The 17,936-nt window shown below is 45.7% G+C and overlaps 1 protein-coding gene across 1 annotated transcript in view; it reads left to right on the top strand.

The window, feature by feature from the left end:
* Positions 1-2,668: 2,668 nt before the first annotated feature.
* Positions 2,669-17,936, top strand: part of ENPP5 (ectonucleotide pyrophosphatase/phosphodiesterase family member 5) — a 250,896-nt gene continuing 235,628 nt past the window's right edge. The window contains exon 1 of the mRNA XM_085610543.1: positions 2,669-2,788. The gene's annotated coding sequence lies outside the window, so the exon portion shown is untranslated. The remainder of the gene's footprint in view (positions 2,789-17,936) is intronic.

Raw genomic sequence — 17,936 nt, 5'->3', positions numbered from 1 at the left:
CCTTTTAATAGGAGATCTAGGTTCTCCCACAGAACCCATACCCTTCTCACGGGTCAAATTCAAATTTGAATTTGACAAAATTTATTTTTAGACCTATTTAAAGATTAAAGCTATTATCGCCAAACACAAACTCCTGAGAACACCTGATCTTCCTTCCACACTGAAGTGCATTGCCAAGGGAGGGCACATAGCTTATAAACTCTATTCCATACTGACTCCCATGATCTCTTCCCTAACCAATCCAATCCAAGTTAAATGGTAATCCATCCTAAACAAAATGAACGCCAAACAGAACTCGCCACTGAACTGCCATCCATTTGGTCCAACCTAACATCTAATAAGATCACAACCTCATTAGCTCAGTACAGACTATGGACCACATATATGGCCCACTGGGTCTCTCATACAAATGTTGGAGTTGCAATAATGCAATGGCCGACTTACCCCATATGCTACTCGAATGTACCTATGCCCAAAAATGTGGTCTGAACTTGGGCCCATTATATTAAAGATCCTTGAGATAGGCTGGACCCCTGACCTCGCCCCTATAGCACTGGGTAGTCTACCTCCTGAACTACCCAAATACCTTGACTATGATGGATGTATCTTATGGGAGATACTAATATCAATTGGTCTTAAAGCCATCATCTCTGAATGAAAAGACCTCTCCAAACTCTCTACCCACACTTGGAGGGAATGGGTCCTATTCACAAGGGGTGCCTACAACTCATTAAACACCTTCCTAAAATCTCCCTCGAAGAAAAAGTAAAAAATCTGGTTGATACTAGACTCATACATCACCAACACCACATCTTCATAGATGCCACCCCTCCCTTCTTTTTACCTTTCCCCCTCCCTTCCCAACTCCGTCCAGCCCCCTCCAGCGCTTTACCCCCCTCCTATACTACGTCCTCCGCTTTCTACATTCCTCCCTTTCTCTATATCTACTTCTCTCCTCTGTCTCCTTTCTCTATCCTCTCTCCCCTCCCAAGCCGCAATACTACCGTGGGGTATCCCACATCACAAAATGCCAACTAAACCTTTATAGTTCCTCAATTACCTCCAGTACCCAGGATAACACAGCTTTATGCTCCAAAGATACCATGATTTGTCATAAAATGTTATGCCTCCTTGATGCCATATCTCCTTAGATAATCATTATGTAACCATTGTCACTCATCATATCCCAATATGCGATGTCTTTATTTCTTCTCGATCCATAGCTGCTAAGGTTTGATTGAGACTGGTTATGTGTGACATAGCCATATATTCATTCTTCTTATGTGTGACATAGCCAGATATCCTGTCTTCTTATGTGTGACATAGCCAGATAGTCAGTCTTCTTATGTGTGACATAGCCAGATAGTCAGTCTTCTTATGTGTGACATAGCCATATATTCAGTCTTCTTATGTGTGACATAGCCAGATATCCTGTCTTCTTATGTGTGACATAGCCAGATAGTCAGTCTTCTTATGTGTGACATAGCCAGATATTCAGTCTTCTTATGTGTGACATATAACTGTCTTATGTGTCGCACTTTTAGTGATGCATATTGGAGAACCGTGAACAGAATAGAGAACAGCAGTTATGCCTATGTATTAAGATAGATTTAATAAATTAGCCCATGTTGTGGTATCAAAACTGCCCAATGTTTCTAAAGTGCCTACACAAGATCACTAACGTGCTTTCTTTTGCTAACATGGTCACCTTGCAGATATATTTGGCATCGTAATAACCAATACAAAACAATACATGTTTTGAGAGCATTGCCACTATTTAATAGAGTTGAATGTTATGCCTAGCACACATTTCAGGTAAAAACAAATCGTTTGTTAAGTCATAACAGTTAATCAATGACATAGTGTGGCAATCTCAGACAGCCGCCACCAAGAAAACTCGGAATCCTTGAGCCACTTTCAAGAAAAGAATATCTGGTTCATCACCACTGTGCTAAACTGAACCAGGTTACACAACAAAAGAATTTTTAAATGGTAACAATTAACATGGAAAACGAAATTTAAAAGCTTCCTTCTAGAATATGTGCGTTCGCAGTATCAAGAGAAAACGATTCTAGAGGTGGCGCTGTTCTCTGCTTAAATGCCAAAATGCACCTGTCCCAGGCTTCTAAGCACGCGCACGTGTTTTTTCAAGATTTAATTAAAGCCAGCATGTGAGACTAAAGGAACTGTCACAGAAGACAATGCGGATGTGTCGCTTCGCACATCGACGAGAAGAGACGCCATCTTACAAAGGGACGTTTTCCATTGCGGTTCATGTAAACGTTCAGATGAAAAATACCAATAGTAACATAAAATCATATTCAATTTACCCACAGACCCCTTCCCTTCCTGAAATATATTTCCAGGAGGATACGGTATATGGCAGAAGAAAATACACTGAATGCAAATGCCCGATAGTTATTGTAGTCTTCCTGATAACAGAGGTTCTAATTTTAATTACAATAGAACTATCGTAGAAGGTTGAAGATCTGCCGCTCAGTTACTGCCAGATGCCATTCACGGGCGGATATTTCCTGAAGCGACCGCTTATTAAACGCACTGGATGAGCAGTTTCCCCAGCATTAGTCAGCACTTCAGTTTCGTCTCTTGACAGACGGTGAAGCTGACCAATAGAATTTCAGTTTGGGTCGCATCACAATGGATTACTGCCCAATAGGTGAGCCGATGCGCCGAGGTGTAGCAGCAGGTAGAATACTACTCGCGCAGTACAGACCAAGCTGCGGGCGGTGGAGGGACGGGCCGGCAGAGCTAGGACTCGGCCACTAAGGTAAGGCGTCCACCGGCCCCGCCCCTATAGCCACTGTTGGGGGTGGGAGGTGGGCTCTTAGCTCTCATACCATCTGTACAGTGGGATGTTGCCATGGAGGGGGAGAAGTTTCACCGAGTTTTCTCTTTTATTCTGCTTCGTCACACGTTTTTCGGAAAGGCAAAGACAAGTGACTGTATACTCCGACTTTCCGAATGGTTTTACTTCTGTGTATGTCCGGTTTTATATTGTGCCTAGTACTTGTTTTGATCTGCGTCTAAGCGGTCCGAATTTTATAAAGTCGGAAAGCGAGAAACACAAACAAATAAATATACACATGTTTAGTCATGTGTATACATTTTGGGAAGGTGGGCTTTGAACCCACGTCTTCGGGTTCCAAACCTGCAGTTTACCGTTGACTAGACAGCAACGACCCCTGTTGAGATGACAGCACATACGCGCCGCCTGTAATTTTGCTCTCCTTATGATCTTACGAGATGCTTTTTATTGTTTCGTAGTGTGTATAGCATCACTAAACCCCCGCCCCCATCGGTGGCCTCACAGCGTTTTGGTAGCCGTGCACTCCCGGGCAGTGAGCTATAAAATAGTAGTAGGTCCGTCAGAATTTTCTATTGGATGTCGGGTCAGTCATGAGGCTGCTGTGGATGGTGACTCGACCTAACCCACCGTAGTGTGTACCCCACGACGATGACCAGTGACAACGACTTGAAAGAAAAGGAGTCTTGAAGGTGCAGGCAAATTCCTGCCTCATCAGACAGTTGAGGATATTGGGAACAGTTTTCGAGATTGTTCGACTTGGAGCCAAAAAGTACAAGTTGGCAACAAACTGCACACACAGTTCATTTAATAAAATACATAGATACAAACATTCAAAATCTCATCCTATAAAAACATGGGGTAACAATGTTGATAACAATATGAAGTCTCGATGCCAAAACTCACCCCAATTAGCAATATCTTTTCCTAATGATAAGTGACTAATACAACTGATCACAGCATATCAAGACTCTGGCGAGTCAAGGTTCTGCAGAAATCTAAAGCCTTCCAAAAAGAATTAAAGCTGCATGAGCACAAACGAGAAAGTTTAAAACGCGTTCTCACTGATTTAGAAAGTGCAGTGTGCTTTGCCTTGACAAATTATCGCAAGGATGAAGATTCTAAAACCAAGCCTATTGATGTGGTAAAGGTAAGAGAACATGCATTAACACCAATCAAAGCCTAGTTAAATATAACCTAAATTTTCATTTTCCATGCAAGGGAGGTAAAATTCCAACTCCTGGCCAGATGTTAAATAAACTAATTTGCCAGAGTGTTACTGAGTGGCTTATTGCCTACAGATATGCTGCGCTTGCTCATAAAATGCCAAGTTTAACTGATCTCTAGCTGAGCGGTAAATTTGATCAGGGTTATTAAAATGCTCTGACACCCAGCCTACTAAAGTGCGTTTAAGGTACTCCAGCCAAGGTATAGACTCCGCATTATCCGATACCAGGCAAGCCTGAAGAATACGTTTAGAGAATCCTAACTCCGTAGTTTGCCAAATTTGTAATCACAATAAGTGGTGCCAGACTCAGAATAAAGCCCACTTCTGAGTGACAAAAGCAGGTCGGTGTACCCTTGTAGCACAATGATGAGACTTCGAAGAAAGCTGTTCTCTGCTGTTTAGAGTCTAGAGCCGTCACAACCCCCCCAACACCTGCCCCATACGTAGCTATTGAGAGACAATTTGCTTTATATAAAATGATGATTTCCCTTACCTTGGCAGCCAAGTGCCTTTATATTTTTTATGTGCAATAATAATTATATCTCTAATTTTTGGTACAGATTTAAGGGCTGCCTTCAGCTGCTTAAGTATTTTTGAACAGGCTGCATTAAACCACCAGTGAGATGGGAGGCTTAAAAGTAAAACATTTTACAGGTAAGGCCTTGGAGATAGCTAATCAAACACTGGCAAAATCCTCAATTATTGAAGGTGGTGTATTGTCAGGAGACAAACACTCAGATTGCGCCATCGTTTTCAGAAACCTCATTTCCCAAAAAGCGTACTGGGTTAACCTGCTACCATTTCAATCTAAACAGTTTATTGGTGCCAAAGCATATATGATCCCTCTAGCTGGCATCATCCGTTCACACAATATCAACTTCCTCTCCTGCACGAATGACTCACAACTCGTTAGCTGAGAACTGGATCAGGGTCCATGACTATAATTGCCCACTGGATGAAGACCAACTGTTTAAATCTGGAAACAGATAAGACTGACATTGTGATCATCTGGAAAGCATGTCACTGTGGGACTCATTCCGGGGGACAGCGGAGCCAGGATCATCACCCACCACCCACACCAAGAGCCCCTAGATCATCATCTACAGCAAACTTGACATGACTGCCCTAAGTCAATGCCGTCACTGCCTCATGCTTCCATATCATGAAGATGCTGATGAAGGTTTTCAAATTGCTCCCAATCAACATCCGGAAAACGGTCTTGTATGCCCGGATCATAAGCTAGCTGAAATATGGGCTCATCCTCTAAGCCGGGATCAACAAAAGCGTCACCAGAAAGCCACAGAACATTCAGAACCCGTTAGCCAGAATCACTCAACCTCTCACGATGCACTCGCATCACACCACCTCTGAAGTAGCTCCACTGGCTCTCCATTCACAAACTAGCTCAATTCAGACTCCTCACCCACGCTTTCAAGGCACTTCATAACACTGGCATAATACCTCAGCAGTTGCATCTGCTTTCACAAACCTTCCAGACACCTCCCTTCTTCCAGGCTCCTAATTGGCTAATCCCATGCACAGGGAAAACCAGATCTGATGGTCAAGCCTTCACCTTCATCGCTTCGCTCCTAAAGCATGGAGCGACCTGCCTCTATACATGAGAGCCTCATCCTGAGGTCTTGAATTCCGCATGAAGCTGAAGAGCTGGCTTTTTTGAGTAGCCCCAGGTGTGTCTAGACTTACCTGCTCAGCGCCAAAAGCCCTCCCAGGCGGTACTGCGCTCTACAAATCTGCATAACATAAGATGTAATTCTCTCAGTCTTTGTCAGAAAGTTAAAATGTTCCTCCCTGAAAGTGACTTCAGAAATGTTCCAGTCCTTGTAAACTTACTTTTTGATTGTGGCTATGTCCTCCTAGATGGTGTTCCAGACAACACAATTGCACCCCTCAAAGGCATGCTACATGCAGCAGAAAAACTCCTCAAGGGATTCAATAAAGGGATTCAATAAAGATTAAAACATCACCTCCATCCTGATGAATCTCCACTGGCTTCCTTTGCGTGCACGCCCTACCTTCAAAACCAGCTGTATTATCTACAAAACCAACAAGCACAGCACCGCTGCTTGACCAGCTGACGAGCTTACCATCTCAACTGGCTCTTGTTCCATCCACATCCAGTACACCATCAGAACAAAGACAAAAAAGTGCATTGGCAATGTCAAAAGGTCTGGCTCTTTTGGAATGTTACATGGTGATGCACGTCCTACCTTCAAAACCAGCTGTATTATCTACAAAACCAACAAGCACAGCACTGCTGCCTGCCCAGCTGACGAGCTTACCATCTCAACTGGCTCTTGTTCCATCCACATCCAGTACACCATCAGAACAAAGACAAAAAAGTGCATTGGCAATGTCAAAAGGTCTGGCTCTTTTGGAATGTTGCATGGTGATGTGAAGAATTACAAGTGAATAGCATGAGAATAATTCTGTATTTGTGTGGAAACAAAGAACCGTAGAATAATATTGGTGTAGGTTAAAAGGTCAGCTGACAATTGCACTGTCAAGCTAGACCTAAAAAGATATCCATGTAGGTTAATTAGGACCCTCTTCCCAACTGTGCTGCTGCCAGAGAAACATAACATAATTGTCTAGTAATCTAAGACAGTCTAATAGCATTCCACTGTTGTGTGTACCCCGGACAGTTCCAGCAGGTGGAGAAATAAACAAAATCATCACAGCTGTTGGGAGGGCAAGCACTTTTGTAGAAGCACTCTACTTCTGCCCTATCAAAACTTACTCTTGCCCCCCATCATGTGAGTGGAGCCAAAGCCCCTCTCCTGGTGATTCTCTTGTAATTGGCGACAGCTGCGTTGTCAAGCCAGATCATAAACTTGATATTAGGCGTCCTCCATCAATGCACGCAGGATCTCAAATTAGATTCCTGTATCCTTGAGGAACTTCTCAACCCTTCTCCAATTTAGGAAAGTACCAAACACACTTCTCTGAAGAAAACTACATTTGAATGCAGCAACAGTCTACTTTTAGTCTTTGGAACAAGCAACCTTGCCAATCACTTGTTCAATATGTTTGGCCTTGACCCTGTAGTGCTCCACTATCATTTGGCTAGTTTTTCAGTATAGAAATACAAATACCTACGAATATTCTCTATCCTTCCTGGAAAAACAGACAATGATTTAGCCTCTTGTCCCAACCTTTCGCTACACAGGTGGGTATGGCTCTCCCAGTAAAAAAATAATGGATAAGACCACCATGTTCAGTACAATGCCCATTCACTACTTTTAGAGTGAGAATCAAAGTTTAATTTTGTTCAGGCATGTCACAGTTACACTGCAACAAGGCCACAGGGAACTGTCACTCTACTTTTGTGGATTGGGTGTCTAGGTGACCTCTGGCCAACCAGGTGCTTTTGTAGTTTCCTTTCTCTTGTGACTAAACAGGGCACAGTGTACGGGGAATGGACATATATCCCATCTCTTAGTGTAAGGTGTGCAGCTTTGTCCATACTCTTGCTTGGTCACCATCCTTAATTGTTGTGTTCTTCTGGAAATTACTTTGTAAGGGTCAAGCATTCACAATTAAGTGAATGTGTATTTGAAACCAGATACACGCCCTTGGCTTTACAGTTGTTTCTACAGAGGGGGGGGGGGGAGATGGGTGGGAGAAAAGAGCTGTGCTGTGGGGGCACTCCAAACAAACAAAAGTATATTCCCTCTGGACCTATATTTCTTGTATAACAGCTCAACTGAGCTCAATTCTGGGGCTTAGAAAATATTCTTCTCCACACAAAAAGATTAATGACTATTTCATATTTTATTTTATTTTTGCTTTTTTTCCCGTCGTTTCACATTTTAAATAGCATCATTTCATTTATTTTCACAATATTTTACATAGATATGACTGTCATCATTGTTTAAATAGTAATGCTGTACATATAGTGCAATTAGTCTCAAAGCTTGTGTGATGACAGCTAACTAAATACAGTAAAATCAATTTACACAACACCCTCACACAAAAACTCACTCCTCTCTCATCTCTACTAACACTTCCCTTGCACACTAAACACTCTCACTCTCCACCCGAGAACAACACTTTTGGCCAGAGAGAGAGTGTGACACCCTAGCTACCAGCACAGCAACTGAGGGTTGATTTTATCACCTGGATATTTCCATACGTTGTTCTGGGGTGCAGAGTGAGAGTGTGCAAGGGATGTGTTAGTAGAGATGAGAGAGGTGTGAGGTTTTGTGTGGGGGTGTTGTATAAATTGATTTTACTGTATTTAGTTAGCTGTCATCACACAAGCTTTGAGACTAATTGCACTATATGTACAGCATTACTATTTAAACAATGATGACAGTCATATCTATGTAAAATATTGTGAAAATAAATGAAATTGTTATTTAAAATGTGAAACATAAAGGAAAAAAAAGGAAAAATAAAAGATGAAATAGTAATGAATCTTTTGGTGTGGAGAAGAATATTTTCTAAACCCCAGAATTGAGCTCACTCGAGTTGTTCTAAAAGAAATATAGGTCCAGAGGGAATGTACATTTGTATGTTTGGTTGTTTTTCTCCCCCTTTTTCCCTGACCTTTTCAGTAATCTTTTTTAGGGGGTCGTCTTGTCAATCCAAACTGTGAGGGTACTCCACCTTTCATTTGCCCAGGAACCTTTGTGAATACCACATACAATTAGGGGAAAATCAGGGCGCCAAGTAATGGCACACTCCAAGATTTTACACTGAGAAAGCCAGTTGGCAGGAGTACTAGTAAAAGTGATCAGCCATTAGTCATGTCCCTCAAGGCTACTGTTTGCAGGGTTATCACCTCCATCTCTATTGCCCGGACCTGTGAGGCCCGTTTGGTGGAATCCACCCTCTCCCGTGATCATGCCTGTCCTTCTCTTGCTAACAAGCGCCGTCTTGCTGTCCTGCGCGGTCAAATGCGCTTACAACGCACTAATAAGGTTGAACGGCTGCTTGTCAACCTTAAGCAAAACTTCTACGTGGGTGGCCACAAGGTTGGTGCGTGTTTAGCATGCCGCCTGCGGGCCCAAGTTTCCCGATCTCACATTGCAAAGCTCAAATGTCCAGATGGCTCTTGGTCTATCTCGGAAATGGACAAGAGTCGTACCTTAATGGCTTTTTAAACGGATCTTTATGCCCACGACCCTTGCCCCTTGGAGGCGGTCGAGACGTTCCTCGATTCAGACGTTCCTCGATTCATGTCCTTGGGACCCTATCAATCCCTACTTCAAGGAATTGCTCGATAAGCCTATTACCCATGGGGAACTTGCTAAGGCGTTGAAGCAGCTACCGACCGGCAAAACACCGGGTCCTGACGGTCTACCGATTGCTTTTTATCGGGTCTTCTACTTCTACCCGCAATTGCGAGACCATTTACTCCATCTCTTTAATAGCTTTACTGACCATACGGGCCTCTCTCCTATGATGAATGAAGCGGAAATCGTGCTTGTCCCAAAGCCTGGCAAGGATCCGACCCTGTCGGCTTCCTTTCGCCCCATTGCCTTGTTAAATACTGACTCCAAGATATTCACCAAAATCCTAGCGAACCGGTTGGAGCTCCATTTTCTGGGCCTTATCGACCCTGATCAGGTGGGATTCGTCCGCCACCAGCAGGGCACCGACAATATTCGGCCCATTGCCCACTTGGTGGAAAAGTCGTGTATCAGAAATATCCCTGCCTGTCTGGTTTCCCTTGACGCCGAGTAGGCGTTTGATCGCGCAGACTGGGGCTTCCTTCGGGCAGTCCTTCGGAAGATTGGCGTGGGACCTGGATTTATCTCTAAATTGATGGCCCCCCTAAGCGAAACCTACAACTTGTATTCATTTCAACGGCTCTACCACCGCCCCTATCTCTATCCACCACGGCACTCGTCGGGGGTGCCTGCTTTCTTCTCTACTATTTGCGCTTGTCGTTGAGCCCCTAGCTATTGCTATACGCCGCAATCAGGGTATTCGTATGGGAGGTACGGACTATAAGGCTGCTCTCTTCGCCGATGATCTGCTGCTGTCCTTGTCTTCTCTGCCGACTTCTCTTCCCGCAGTGACTGAACTCTTGGGGTCCTTTGAGGCCGCTTCGGGCTATCAAATTAATCGGGCAAAATCCCACGCTCTCAATCTCAAGCTTTCGGCGTCAGAGGTCCAGAGCTTGCGGAACCTGCTCCTGGTACAGTGGACTGACGAGTCACTATTTGGGCTTAGACTTAATTCCTACACTCTCTTCTTGGTCCTCATCTAATTGGCCTAGATACCGACACTCTGTCTGTGAAGAAATGAGTCGATGGGAAGGTCTCCCCTCTGTCGTGGCTGGGCCGCCTTCACGCTGTTAAGATGTCCCTTTTTCCTAAAATCCTTTATTTGTTCCATTCTCTTCCTACTCCGCATGCAGACATCCAGGCCCTGTTACAAGATTTTACCAAGTTCATATGGGGGAAGTCGCTCCCCCGCTTCTCTTATAACATACTCATGCTCCCCAGATCTCGGGGTGGCCTGTCCTGTCCCAATTTGTTGGAATACTATTGGGCTTGTCACCTCCGTTTTATATCAGAATGTATCGTTCCTGAAAGTGAGGAGCACTGGTTCCATATGGACCGTGCGGTGGCTTGTAGACTGCTGTGGGACTTTGCCTGGCTTCCGCGTGATGCACGTCCTCATAGTGCCTGCTTAGCGAGTCCAACGAGAATGGTCTTGAAGATATAGGATAGACTGGCACTTTCCCGGGACCTTACGACCTTCTTTTCCCCAACACCCCGCTCACACGCAACTCTGCGTTTCCCCCCTGCTTTTCAGCCTCAGGCCTTTGAGGCATGGACCATAGCGGGTCGACGTGTTCTCCAAGATTTCTTTCAGGGTTCTGCCCTCCGCTCTTTTGGTCAGTGCAAACAATTCTTTCATCTTACTGACAATGTGCGCCTGCAGTATTGCCAATTGCGTCACTGGCTGTCTTCTCCTGTGTACTCCCGGAAGGTGACTCTGCAACTCACCCCCTTTGAGTCTCTGGTCCGTACGTTTGACGGGTCTAGGGGCCTCATCGCCAAAACCTATTCTGTCCTTCAACACTCTGGGCATCTTCCGCTCCATGGCTATCAAATGCGCTGGGCATCTGATCTGGCTGCTGACATCTTCCTGGAAGAATGAGACCGCCTGTGGCAAGTCATCCCTAAGGTGTACCGTAGCATTCCCCAGCGCGAATCTGCCTACAAATTGATGACACGGTGGTATTATACACCTACTCGTCTCCACCAGAGGTTCCCGAACACTCCTCCGATCTGCTGGAGATGCCGGACAGATAGAGGGGACTTCCTGCACATTTGGTGGTCTTGCTCGGGACTCACAGTGTTCTGGAAGGAAGTCCTCAGCCACATTAAAGAGGTGGTAGGTTTCCCGATCCCTGCTACCCCGTCCCTGGTGCTTCTGCGCATTCAGTCCGACACGCTGAAAGCCATGACCTCAGCACACTGGCATCTCATCCTTCACTTACTAGGAGCAGCGCGATAGTCCATTGCCTCTTGCTGGAACGGGCCCCACACCTATTGCTGCGTGGTTTCTCCGGCTGTGGGATGTCCTTTCACTGGAACTGCTTACTGCCCTTCTCACTCATACTGACACACGGTTTGATCACATCTGGCGTCCACTTATACACTACCTTACTAAAACTGAACATTCCCGCTTGATGCCCCCTAGTTTGCGGGCTCTGCAACTGTTTTACGATCCCTTAGAGCCTTTCTCTAGAGGCAAGAGACCAGACTCCCTGGAGTAGCCTGCTTTGCCTGCCGAGTGGGCTCTTCGAGCCTTATGAATGCCGGCCTCCACTCTGGGTCTTGGCCTTTTTCCCTCCTCCTCGCTCCCTTGGCGCATCCGCTTCTCCCCACCTTCTTTTGATTCTCCTCCCTTTTCTCTTCTTTTTCTTTGTCTCCTTTCTTTCTCGTTCTGTGATGGTTCTTATGTTATTTGCCGCAAAGTGTATTGATGCTGTCGCAGTACGACCTGTAACTTCCACTTGCTCTGACTATACTTTGTTAGCTTTGATCCACTGTTTGATTCCCAGGTTGCAGCTGTGTTCTTCCATTATCGGACAATGACACCTTAGCTGGGCCTTTGCCTCTTGGCCCCCTACATGGCCTCTCCCTGAGGGCTGGTGAGAACTTTCTCTCTGATGTTGCCTTCTAAGTCTTGGACAGTGCTATGCCCTCATCACATATGTGTTTGAGAACTTTTGAAATCTGAATCTACTCCCTTTTTGCTGGGTCTTAAGACTGATGGCTTATTTTGACGATGCTTTTGGTTACCCCCCCCCCCCCCCATCCCCCCCTCCCCCACCCTTGCCCTTCGTTCTTTGCAGCATGTGTAATTTTCTATTTGTTTGTATTCAATAAACCGACATTAAAGAAAAAATCACTGCATACAGATGGATTGAACATTACTGACAATACCACCTTATTACTGCATATCTCAAGAAGCTCTCAGGACTGCATTGATTGCACATTCCAAAATGAATCTTCACTCATGATGCTTTTTGAAAATTCAGCAGTGTCATCTGTGCAACCACTGAGCAAACCATCTTGTACTACCTGAGGAAGGTGGAAGCTGAAACGTTGTAGTGGAAATATATTTTTGTTCTTTGGTGAAATTATCTGTTTGAGTCACTTCTTTCTTGGATATTTTCTTTCTTTGTGACTCATTGTATCCATTGGGATCCAGATTTTTGCGCCTCAGTGCAAATATCAAGATATCTACTGCAAATGTTCGCAGTTAGTCATATAGTGGCAACTGTAATCTTACTTTATAAGAGACCTAATATTTACCTTTTGTCTGGTGCCAGATGAAAACTATAGCAGGAGAAAGTGTATTTCTTTGATTAAGGCATCAGTTTGGATGAAAACCCCAAAAATATAGTGAACAGTTTTTATGAGCCTATGTTTTCTGTGATGTCTTGTGACACCAGTTTAAGAGATGCTCCTGCTCTTTTTGTTGTTTAGATGCCTAGCTTTCAAAGTTCATCTCTTGTATAATTATAAAACGTTTAGTGAAAATATAAAAAGTCAGTAATTAAATCACTGCAATGACTAAGTATTGAATGCGATGAAGAACATCTGAGTGATAATGCTGATTGCAATGTCCATCTATTTCTCTGCATTTGTGATGTGCTCTTCTGGATCAGATTTTTCTTGCTTGTTGCTGGACAACATGCCTCCTTAGCCCTTAAACCTCTCTTAATGATAAGTTGCAACACAGCTAATAATTACTGTTTATGTATCACACACCACAAAATTAATTATCCCTTGGTGCGTAAATAATAGGCCCTTTAATGCAAACATGCATGAATAATCTTGCATAATATCTCTGATTGTCTTGCAGTGACCTCACAACTCACCAATTATATACAATTATGATGGTATCACATTCTCATCATACTGAAGCACACTGGACATCAGTTCTGGCTCTTACAGCACTTTTCATGTCGACAAGATTCACATTTTTTCCCTCCCTGGTATTTGGTTGCTCCTTCTCCCACAGCGAATGGCACCTTGCTCCATAACCACTTCATTCTTCAAAGATCGTCTATCCTGCAAGCACCTCAAGTCCTTGGTACACACGCCTGTTGGCTTTGATTGACCACCTTAAGTTAATTGTGTCTTTTTGGTGCAGCCCATAACACATTTGTTTTACCTTTGTCTATCTTCGCCCTCCTTAGCTTTCTGTCAGCCCAGCATGGACACATGCGTTGGTGCCTTTGTAAACTGAGTTCTTACAAAGGCTCTGAATTGTTTTATAAGAGTTTATGATGAATTGATGAATACATTGATGGTTATGGAAAGAATGAGGATGGATGGATGAGTGGAATTTTGATGAATGAATGGAAGTAGTAGTGGATGGATGATTAGTCAATGTATGACTGTGTATTAGAATGATAGACCAAGGATTGATGGATGAAAAAATTATGATGAACGGTTCAATGAATAAGCAAAGATGAAAGTCTGAGAGCGGATGGATTGTGAGGTTTTTATAGTACTTCGTGGCTTCTTTCAGTTACCTTAGAGTTCTAGAAGAGCTGAAGCTTTATAAATTGGTAAGGAGGCAAAGGAAGTTGCAGTGCAGTTGGACGAGTGGGTGGGGCTTGATTCTGATGGTATTCGGTTGGAACCCTAGATCTTTGAGTTTAAGTAGAAAGGACGTCTGAGTAGTTCTGTCTTCAAAAGTTTCATGAATCATAAATTGATTGCATTCCACAGTCTGGAGCCTGGTACTCCCAGGGATCTGCCTCTGTGATTGGTTCTCTTGAACGATCGTTGATGCATCAAGTGGGTGGACGCAGATTGGAGGTTTCTTGCAGGGTTGTATCTTTGGGCTTGTTTCTGCATGTATTATCGCCGTTTGCAAATCAGAATAAGTGTGGGATAGATAGAAGCATATGAGGGTGGTTGCTTGGGTAAATTACTGCGGATGGATAAATAGGAAGGATTAATTATGCATGACTGTAAATGTGAAACGGGGACATTTTCTGCATTGATATTTTAGTTGTAATTAAAGGCTCAATACCCTGTGAAGACTAAATTAATTGCAGGCAAAATACTGGTTTGTGGAATTACTTTGACTACTATTATAGAGGAATATACATCATTACAGCATTTTAAGAAATAAAAGTTCATAAGACTCAAGGAAGTACCACTGGGGGCGTGGCTAGCAGCCGAGGAGAATGGCGTCTGGCTAGAGAGGCTCCTGCATCCCGCTCAGGATCCGTCATTATCCTGTGCCGTAAAATCTCCACTGTTGAAGCGACAGAGGCCCCCACGACTCCTGAGCCCACCGCTATTGCTGATTGTGCCTCCCTGCCCTGTAAACACGAATATGGCGAGACTGCCTGTGAGGTGGAGCCGGGAGGACAACATGGCGGTGTCCTGAGCCCCGGTCGGGTCTTGGTGCCTGAGACTCGGAAGCGGGCCGCGGCCGGGTGCTGTGTGTGCTCACTCCTTCCCCCCCCCCCCCCCGCACCTCATTTGAGACGCGCCCGGCGGCCGTCCCGAGCGATTGTGGAAGGAGCGCTCACGGGGACGAGGCAGGGGTGAGGCGGCGCCGAGACTTGAACTGCCCCTGGGAGGCTCCTAATCGAGGCCCCGGCTTTGCGGGCCTATCAGATTTGCTGCTGTGTGTGCCGTCCAAGACCTGGCAGCGCGAAGGCGGTGAGGAAAGACCGCTGATCCGTAGGACCGGACTCCGCCTGCCATATCACCGCAGGTACAGCCTCTTTTCTAAACTTAAGGGCCACAGTGACTACTTACTTTGCGAAGGCCCCACTACTTTGTGGCCTGTGGGGGCCCCTCCTTCCCTGACTAACTATGGTCCTGGCTGATTTTTCTGAACATTTGCGAGTACCCCATCCTCATAGTGGGGAAGGAAGAGGGACTCGGAGTAGCAATTGACCTGTTGGGGCAACAGCGAGGATTTCATAGACGTAAATGGGGTGACGCACATCACACCGCTGGTGGGACCCTAAGGCAACTAATAGACCTCTACAACGCACTCAGGGCAAGTATCGGCGCTGCTCTGCGACCTGCCCCAGGGACAAAGAGTGTGATTCTTACATCACCCTGAGTTCAATTGTTACCGCACTTGGAGGAGAGCTAGTTGAGAGAGGCCTGGCTGATCGTTGGGGTGTCTGTAGACCTAAGTGACTTTATCGGTGTGTATAGTGAGGAGAAAAAGAGACTGACATCTTGCTCCATTCACCACTGACCAGTATTGCGGGGGAGACCTGACACTGGGGCCCCCCCCCACTCACACGGAAACTCTGTGTGCTCCGGAGGAGGTTGGACGCAGTGGCCCTCGTTGAGAGTTCTGTGGGAAACCCGACAGGCCACAGGCGGAATTCACAATTACACTGGGTAGGCGGCGGTGAGTACCCAGACTGTGTCTTGCGCCAGCTGTCTGCCTTCCTGCAAGGTGGTCTAATCATGGCAACGACTAGGGGCCCCAAAACACCGGCGCACAATTAACTCGCCAAATTCGCCTGGACCAGGTCAGAGTCGCAGAGTCGCAGTCCACAGCAAATGGAGGCTACGGCATCGCAGGGAGACCCAGACCAGTCACAAGAACCAACCCTACGAGATGTCATGGCGGCTATCGGGGGAGTGCGGTCCTCTCTCGACTCAGTCACCACCGAGGTCTCCCTCTTACGAGCTGATTTCTGTAAAATGGATGAGAAAGTGAAATATCTCAAAATAGTAACGTCGTCGCTGCAAGAGGACACAGCTCTGCTCTAGACCCAAGTCGCTGAACTCCAAAGTCGACAAGCTCAAATGACACAACAATTGGATGAATATGAAGAGAGGGACCGGAGAAACAACATACGTATTCTTGGGGTGCCGGAACGAGCTGAAGGGCCAGCCGCTGACCTCTATGTGGAAGACCTGATCATAAAGCATCTACAACATAAGAGACTGTCCAGCTATTTTTCGATCAAAAGAGCGCACAGAATGCCAGGAGGTAGGCCAAAACCGGGAGCACCTCCGCGGCCGCTTATAGCACGTGTCTTTAACTATAGAGATAGGGACACTATCCTGCAAACGGGGCGATCTAACCCACCACTCAAACTGGACAACGCTGAAATCACACTTTTCCCGAACTTTATGGCCAAAGTCCAGGCTCAAAGATGGAGCTTCCAGGCGGTGAAGAAAGAGCTCCGTGACCGTGAGGTGAAATACGCCATGCTCCTTCCGGCTAAACTTAGAATGGAAGCAGAGGCCAAAACATGGTTCTTCACGTCGCCGGAGGACACGTGGGAGTGGCTCGAGGGATGGCGTAAAGTCGGGGGCCAGCGTGGAGGACAGACAGACAGAACAAGGGCGCGAATGAAGAGCGGTGAGACCATACCCTCGAACGAATCCACTGGTACACAAGGCACGTAGACGATGTGCGGACATCATGGCCTTGCCTGCGATTGGGCCTACAAGATGCGGAACATGTCTATTTGCTCCACTGAAGTAGTGAGACAGATTGTATCATGTAGTCGGCCTTGGGGGTTTTCATGTGACTTATTCTCGACGCACTGCAGTTACACAGCCCCACATGTGTATTGTGAGATTTGCATCACGCACTGGGTGGACTATGGAACAAAAAGATTGCAGTGGCACTACCAACAGTCCTCAGCGGGGATTTGGGGATAACCGACCCTACAAGGTTCATTATTGTTGGGAGGGGGAGAGGCACTCTGCCAAGTTGTGGTGTGGGTAGTTCAAAATCCACGGGCAGGGGGGGAGGGGACACAGCAGAGGGATCGTTGGGGTATTTTTCAGAAATAGTTGGATTTACAAAGTGGTGCTTGCATACTATTCCATGTTGTTCTTTTCATTCGCAATACTAGTAAGGGAAAAGGGAAATGTCAGGTCTTGCTGGCTCTGATTGGCTGGAGGGGTCTATACATGTTGCTACCAATATTACACATTTGTACTGCCTTCTTGCCGGATGATGGGGGTTAACCGAGAATCGTCGCTCTCCATTCTTACCTGGAATGTTAAGGGCATGGGGGACAAAATTAAGAGGGAGATGGTCCTGCAATACCTTAAACGCCAGGCTCCAGATATAGTGTTGCTACAGGAGACACATATGGTTGGTAATAAAAGCAAAGCATTGACACGGTGGGGCTATAAGCTCCTGGTGCATGCTGATCACACTATGGGATCCAGGGGTACAGGGATCTTAGTCAAAAAGCACCTAGCCCTTATTGTAAAACGCACTTGGGCTGATCCCGGGGGTAGATTCGCTGTCCTAGAAGCCCAGTGGGAAGGGAGAGCGATTAATGTGATCTCATTGTACCTGCTGCCAGCAATGGGGAGGGAAGTACTGAAGGACCTAGGCAAAATATTAAGACCTTCCAATGGGCACCCT

This window comes from Triturus cristatus, chromosome 6 (assembly GCF_964204655.1).
Source record: "Triturus cristatus chromosome 6, aTriCri1.1, whole genome shotgun sequence".
Lineage (NCBI taxonomy): Eukaryota > Metazoa > Chordata > Amphibia > Caudata > Salamandridae > Triturus > Triturus cristatus.
Note: the sequence above shows the minus strand (reverse complement) of the source record. Positions and strands in the feature narration are given on the sequence as shown.